Source organism: Sinocyclocheilus anshuiensis, unplaced genomic scaffold (assembly GCF_001515605.1).
Source record: "Sinocyclocheilus anshuiensis isolate Anshui unplaced genomic scaffold, SAMN03320099.WGS_v1.1 scaffold4008, whole genome shotgun sequence".
NCBI classification, from domain to species: domain Eukaryota; kingdom Metazoa; phylum Chordata; class Actinopteri; order Cypriniformes; family Cyprinidae; genus Sinocyclocheilus; species Sinocyclocheilus anshuiensis.
In genome coordinates this window covers 23,341-31,742 of record NW_015536711.1, presented here as the reverse complement: position 1 = coordinate 31,742, position 8,402 = coordinate 23,341, and the positions used below count along the sequence as shown (strand labels likewise).

At 34.4% G+C, this 8,402-nt stretch overlaps 1 pseudogene; it reads right to left on the bottom strand.

Moving 5' to 3' along the window:
* The window catches only part of LOC107655308 (gastrula zinc finger protein XlCGF57.1-like), a 12,432-nt pseudogene extending 5,825 nt beyond the window's left edge, over positions 1-6,607 (bottom strand).
* Positions 6,608-8,402: the final 1,795 nt, after the last annotated feature.

Genomic DNA, 8,402 nt, shown 5'->3' with positions numbered 1-8,402 from the left:
GTCGTGGTCAGAATTGTTGGTACCCTTGGTAAATATGATCAAAAAAGGCTGTGAAAATAAATCTGCATTGTTAATCCTATTGATCTTTTATTTAAAAAATGTACAAAAATCTAACCTTTCATTCAAAAATAAGAATTTAAAATGGGGGGAATCTCATTATGAAATAAATGTTTTTCTCTAATACATGTTGGCCACAATTAATGGTACCCTTATGAGTATGGTACCCTTAATGGTATTCTTATGAGTAAAATATCTCTGAAGTATATTCCCATTCATATTTATAATTTGTAGCTCACCAAGGTGATTATGAACATGAAATTATCCAGCCATTGCTTTCTGTTTCACAGGAATATAAAAATGAGGGAAAACAAAGGCCAAATTGGTACCCTTATGAGTATGGTACCCTTAATGGTATTCTTATGAGTAAAATATCTCTGAAGTATATTCCCATTCATATTTATAATTTGTAGCTCACCAGGGTGATTATGAACATGAAATTATCCAGCCATTGCTTCCTGTTTCACAGGAATATAAAAATGAGGGAAAACAGAGGCCAAATTCCCTTAATCATCCATCACAATGAGTAAAACCAAAGAATATAGTTCTGATGTGCAGAACAAGATTGTTGAGCTTCACAAAATAGAAAGTGGCTTTCAGAAAAGAGCTAGAGTACTGAAAACTCCCATTTCCACCATCAGGGCAATAATAAAGAATTTCCAATCAACTAAAGATGTTACAAACCTTCCTGGAAGAGGACCTGTGTCTGTATTGTCCTAATGCACGGTGAGGAGGAGAGTTTGAGTAGCTAAAGGCTCTCCAAGGACCGCAGCTGCAGAATAGCAGAGATTAGTTGAGTCTTGGGGTCAGAAAGCCTAAAAAAAATGGTCAAACAGCAACTACATCACCAGACGTTGTCTGGGAGGGTTTCAAGAAAAAAAATCAAGAAAAGAAAATGTTCTCATCCAAAAACAAACTCCAGCATATTAATTTGCCAGACACTACTGGAACTTCAAACAGGACTGGGTTCTATGGACAGATGAAACTAAAAATTAGCTTTTTAGCAGCAAACACTCAAGATGGGTTTGGTGCACACAGGGGTGAAAAAGTACCCTATGTGTACAATGAAATATACTGCTGGATCTTTAATGTTGTTGGTGTATTTTTCTGCCGGAGGTCCTGGACATCTTGTTTAGATGCATGGCATCGTGGATTCTATCAAATAGCAACAGATAAAAAATTAAAAACTGACTGTCCATGCTAGAAATCTTATAATGGGCCATGGTTGGATCTTACAACAGGACAATGATCCAAAAACAAACATCAAAATCAAAGCAAAAATGTGTCACTGAGCACAAAACGAATATTCTGCCATGGCCATTCCAGTCCTGAGCTGAACCCTATAGAAAATGAATGTGGTGAACTGAAGAGGGGAAGCACCAACATGCAGCTGGAAATCTGAAGGGTCTGGAGGGATTCTGGATGAAGAAATGGTCTCTGATCTCTTGTCAGATGTTCTCCAAACTCATTAGGCATTATAGGTAAAGACTCAGAGCTGTTATCTTGGCAAAAGGTTGATGCAAAAAGTATTGAATAAAAGGGTACCATTAATCGTGGCCAACATGTATTAGAGAAAAGCATTTATTTCACAATGAGATTTCCCCCCGTTTTAAATTCTTATTCTTTAATGAAAGGTTATATTTTTGTACATTTTTTTAAATAAAAGATCAATAGGATTAGCTATGCAGATTTATTTTCACAGCCTTTTTTGATCAGATTTACCAAGGGTGCCAACAATTCTGACCACGACTGTACCACAGTTTTTAAATATCTGAAAGTACACTCTTAACATCAGTCAGTCAAGCATTATAATATGATAATCAAGTATTATTTAATTATATAAACACATATATATATATATATATATATATATATATATATATATATATATATATATATATATTTGTTTGTGAAATGGCACAGTTTTATAAATATCTGAAAGTACACTCTTAACATCAGTCAGTCAAGCATTATAATATGATAATCAAGTATTATTTGATGATAGAACTTTAGTAATTAGAATTTAAACTTGATAACCATGTATGAATGCATATTAGTCATTTTAAATGAACTGACTGGTGGTGGTGCTTTTTGTCATTCAGTGTTTCTGTAAAAAAAATTGGGGGGAAACTAACAAAAATACTGATAAGATAATAATGATACGAATTCTACTAATAAGGATTTAAATTTAAAACGCACTAAGGATTAATGAACTGCTGAATTCATGAATATTAATCAGGTTGCTCGAACTGATTTGCTGAAATCAAAACAGGGACGATAATAGGTGAGCGCCAGCCAATGAGATTGCCGTTTGCGCATTAGTTCCGCCCACTTCCGGAAAACTCGGCAGTTTTTAAAAGCTAAAGAATTCCGAAGGAGCGCTGTAATTTTGACAAGAAAATACAACAAAGAATATCGTTTACATGTAGCGCATCAATTCTCTCTCTCTCTCTCTCTCTGCGTGTGTGTGAGACAAAGTGACAGCAAGGTGTGCGCCTTCACACTAGAATTTACGGTACATTAAATACAGGTGCGCTGCGCATCCATTGAGATGAACTGAAAAATAGCACAGATCGCTTGATGGAGAGAGAAACTCTGAAGCACTCAGTCAGAGAGTGTTCGGCGAGTGAATATATATCTGTGCTAAACTTAATACTTAGCCTCCAACTCACACACTGGCGAGTAAAATCTGAGAATGTATTAGCCACTGTCTAATATTAGACATAATTTAGTCGCCAGAGTGAAGATTTAGGCCGATTATGAATGGAATTTGGTCTTGAGGACGGATCGCGCCCAGTCCGACCGGGTCTGTTCCAGTTGGGCTCAGTCGTTGTTTGCAGTCGGCAGAAAAAATTGCATAGTGTGTGGTGTCTAAAGATTATAATCTTAGAATTCAAGAACCAGTCGTTGCCAGTCGTTTACACAAAGATTTTTTTAAACATGTTTAATATCTGCGACTGAGGCGGCGGCTGATAGCGTCACTGTTACCCTGGAGACGGTATACTGACACAAGGAGATAATGGCGACAAAAAAAGTTTGCGGTGTAAAAGTACATTGGACAACTCACATGGAAGAAAAAATGATTGAACTTTGGCAAAAACATGAATGTATCAGCAAAGACATACCACAATCGAAGTGACAAAGAAAAGAGCTGGGCGTCAATTGCTGAAGAATTTAATGTATCAGGTAAGCTTTCTTTCGATACAATTCAGACTATCCATGCAAATATTATTATTATTATTAATGTAAGAAATAATGTCTATGTATTTAGAATTTAATGTCATTAATGCCCAGTTCGTGTAATGGTCAGCTGTCCCATACTACGCAATGTGACTCAAAATAAAAACAATAGTGAATAAGATATATCTGTACATACCCTCAATCTGTGATTGACAGACGTTTGCTGAGAGTAGCGCAATAAGAGTTTCTGAGTGGTAACGCAATTTCTAAACCAAAATGCTAACCTGTCTCAGAGATACTTGTTGCAGCCTAGATGCATAGCATTGTAGCATTGCATGAGAGGCTGAAGATTTTAATTTACATCGACAGTAGCCTATATAATAATAGTAATAATAATAACAATAATAAGTAGGCTGCTTTACAATATAAGAATGTCAGTTTGCACACTCAATGGTTATAGACGTATCTATAGAATGAAAAGGAAAAATCAAGAACTGCTGTAATTGTCCTAAAATAACAATTTCATCTCATTACTGAAGTAAAATTAAGAGCTTGCTCCTTGCGGACCCAGTACAGCAGGCTGCTTAAACCAAGACCTAGTGGAAGTGGTGCAACAACATTAACAGCCAAGCAAGCTTGGATCCTCAGGTCTCTGCAGTTTCTTAAAACCCACATAACTCCACGCCAAAGTGAGACAAGTGTAAGTATTTCTTATTCATATTTTATATACAATATAATTATCATAAAACAACACATATAATAGACAAACTGTAGAATTTATAGATGGCATTTCTTTTTTATTTTGTTTAAATATTTGAGTTAAAATGTAAAATCCTTTACCAGATACACCTTCACTTGCTCCACAAGAAGGGTGCCCCTTCTCTAATTTCTTTCTTGTGTCCTCTATGGCTTTTAAATTCACAATATTGTTCTAAACATTTCTTTATAGCTTGATCCATCAATTAAAGAGTATCTAGTGGATGAGGAGTCAGATGACAACCCCCTCGATCAAGACGACCTGTCAGAGGAAAGCAACTCCTTTATCTCTTTTGAACAAGAAAACCCTTCTCAATCAAACACACCTCTGTTTAATCAGGGCAAAAATACTTTAAAGCTAACAAAAAAATGCCAGAGAGAATTAAAAGGCAATGACATTGAACTTCAAAAATTGGCTGTCCTAAAGCAAATGGCTAATATCGTTCAAAATACAAGCACTGATTCGTTTACTTTATTTGGACAACAGGTAGCTGACGAAATGAGAAAAATCAAAGACAACATGACCCAGACTAGACTAAAAAGAAACATTATGAATATGATTTATGATGCCCAGGAGTCAGAAATTTACACCCAACCACAACATGCCCCATCACACCCATCCTCTTAAATATCCACCTCCTGGGTACCCATCAACATACCCAACTCTATCTCAGCCACCTGCTAGGTATTTAACATCACAAGCGCCACGCCAACACTCTAACGTAGAACAGCAGGGTGAGCCTCTGGCATTTTCAAGAATGCTTACTAATTTAGAGGAGTAAAAAGGGAATGAACCTTGAACCTACCCAAGACACTAATTTCAGTACAGTTCAGTTAGAGTTCATATGAAGGGTCTTGTTTACAATCATTTTTTGTTGATTGTATGCGTCTTTATAATTTTTATTTTAATATATTTTTTAAATAATTTACTGTTAATACTGCAATAATTTATTTACACAATGCATTCTAAATGTTGGAATAACATCTTCTAACCCTATTGCAAGTATTCTGTCAAATGAATTCCCATTTGCCTCTCCAACTTTTGGCCATATGTATGTATACAATACATATTTATAAGTATTTATAAATGTATTTTGGAATTTGTAAATGTAATGTTTTTATTGTATTGTATTTATTTCCCTTAACTTTGATTGCTGAAATAAATGAACAAAACAACTACAAATCTGAATGTTTTATTGATTTTTTATGTTTGAAAAGAATTAAACAGAATGTTACACATAAAGCACCATTACTTAGCAGTCAATATTAGTAGTCAACCACTTCAGCCCACAATGAGATTCATCTTCACAACTATAATATAATAACACAGTTGTTCTGTGTCTAATAACAGGGGTGATTACTAAAAGCATGTTTAGCTATGTCATACAGTGCTATACATAGTATAATAATAACATCTGTAAGGTCTTCTCCTTATTTATTTTGCATTAATATTCATGTGTGCAGACAAAATAGACAAAAAAAATAAAATAAATAAACTGACAACTAAAACTGAAAGTGGACTTTTCATGTGTTTTGGTGCTACTGCTACAGGTACAGGTAAACATTTTTTAGGCATATTTGTCCTGCCATGGCACAGCTCCTGCTGGGGACATAAAGTAGTCCTTAAGAACATTGCATGATGGCTGACATTGTGTGTTCTCTCACCCTCAAGCCATCCTAGGTGTATATGACTTTCTTCTTTCAGACGAATACAATCGTAGTTATCGTAGTTTAAAAAAAAAAATCCTGACTCTTCCAAGGTTTATAATGGCCGTGAATGGTGTTCAAGATTTTGAAGCAAAATGAAGTGTGTCCATAATCATAGTGTGAGAGTGAGTAAATCATGGGGTAATTTTCATTTTTGGATGAACTATCCCTTTAAATAAAAAAAAAATAAAATAAGAACAAAATGCATCAGCCTGAAAACTAGAGGTTTGTAACAATGACACATCAATCAAACTGAGATAGATAAAGCAATTTTGTAATTATACAAATAATGTACCTTCAGATAGTCCTTTTGAAAACTAGAGGTTTGTAACAATGACACATCAATCAAACTGAGATAGATAAAGCAATTTTGTAATTATACAAATATGTACCTTCAGATAGTCCTTTTTTAGAACATGATGGAGGGCTTCACATGTCTCTGCAACAATCATGGAAACAGTGCTGGCCCCCATCCTGAACTGAAAACTGAGGGACTTAAAGGTTTCACCTTAGAAAAAGATAATAACAATGATCCATACACACCTTCATTCAAAAACGAAATTAAATTGTCTTAAAGCAGCCCCAAAACACATACAAATGTCTTACCAGTTGCCAAGAAGCGCAGTGTTACGGCGAGTCTCTCCTTTACAGTGATGGCTGGTCTTAATCTGGTGTTCTGTTTTGAAATTTGAGGCTCCACTTTTTCCAAGATGAGACTGAAGTCATTCAACGTCATTCGGAACATCTTCCTGAACCCTTCTTGGTCCTCAATCTGTTAATATTACACCACAACAAAGAGTGTGTGAGACAGTGAGAGACAAAGTGAGATCAAAGGCAGAATCTGAAACTGATAAATATAGTTAGTTGAGTCTAAAGGCTAAAATCAGATCATAACCTGATGGCTCATGCCCTGATAAAATATGTTTTTATTCTGAATTAGATTGTGGGTAACACAATTCAGGTTTGACTGTAATCATTATGCAAAAACTCACACTTCAATTTAAAAAAAAAGAAAGAAAACCTAAACTTAAAAAAAAAAGGTTTTGGATCATGTCTAAATATATATATATATTATCCACGTTCAAAACCTGATCAAAGAAATTGTCTGAAATGATTGTTTTAGCAACTAGGATAGGGAATACGCAGCTCTCTCTCTCTCTCTCTCTATATATATATACACACACACACACACACACATATATATATATATATAAGGCTATACAGACATCTAGTGGTTACATCATGGCATTACATATTTTCTTTATTTCTCCCACTAGAGGGTACCGGTGATCTGCCTCCATTAATTGGATTTTAAATGCGTTTGCTTTATTTTTAACTTAAATATTGCATTAATAAAGTAATAATAATAATAATAATAAAGGTGTATTTTACATATAAATGATGAAACAACTGTCAAATGAAATTACTGCTTTTCAAAAGAAAAAAATAGTTCGGTCTGTTTTGACCAATAGGCTGATGATACACGGGGAAACTTTTTGAGCTATGTAGCTGGGCAACGACACAAGGCCCACGACCTATATAAAGTATCCAGATAGAAACATCGCTTGGCAACATTGTTAAAAAAAGTTCCCCCGTGTATTATCAGCCTAACAGTACCAGAAATTAATAGTGTCATTATATATGTATTTGAAAAAGAATATATATCCGTCAAAACAACGGTATAAAAGTTGTACATTGTGCCATAAAAGTGTTAAAGTGTGCCATGAAAGTGTTAACGTGTGCCATAAAAGTGTTAAAGTGTGCCATAAAAGTGTTAAAGTCTGCCATAAAAGTGTTAAAGTGTGCCATAAAAGTGTTAACGTGTGCCATAAAAGTGTTAACGTGTGCCATAAAAGTGTTAAAGTGTGCCGTTAAAGTGTTCAACAACAGACCCGGCTTTACTGACGAGATGCGCGTTTGTGCTTTTCATTTTAAAGGACATGATGCTGTACTTTAATTAAAGCTATTTAACTGTGGTTAACAGTCTCATGTCTCCCTGACAAGAGGGAATATAAAAGTAATGACTCTTCAAGTCAAAAAGGGATAATTAATAATGCTAAAAACAGATTGACCCACAGACTAAATATACATGAGTTGTATTTGTTTCACATTTACACTGCCGTTCAACAGTTTGGGATCTGTAAGACTTGTGATGTTTTTAAAGAAGTCTCTTCTGCTCATCAAGGCTGCATTTATTTGATCAAAAATACAGAAAAAAATAGTAATCTTGCAAAATGTTATTACAATATAAAATAATGGTTTCTATTTTAATATCCTTTAAAATATAATTTATTTCTGTGATCAAAGCTGTATTTTCAGCGTCATTACTCCAGTCTTCAGTGTCACATGATCTTCAGAAATCAGTATAATATGCTGATTTATTATTAATGTTGGAAACCGTTGTGCTGCCAAATATTTTTTTTTATAAATTGCGATACTTTTTTCAGGATTCTTTGATGAATAAACATTTTAAAGAACAGCATTTATTCAAAATATTAATCTTTTCAAACAATATACATATTTGCTATCACTTCTTATCAATTTAACACAATCTTGCTGAATAAAAGTTTTAAGAGGAATACAAGAAGCAATTCATCATAAAGAGGCAAATAATTACGAGATGTGCTGGTAACACAAGGTTTCAGACGTTTCTAGAACAATACAAGCTGGAATAAGGAGAGATCTTTATATATATATATATA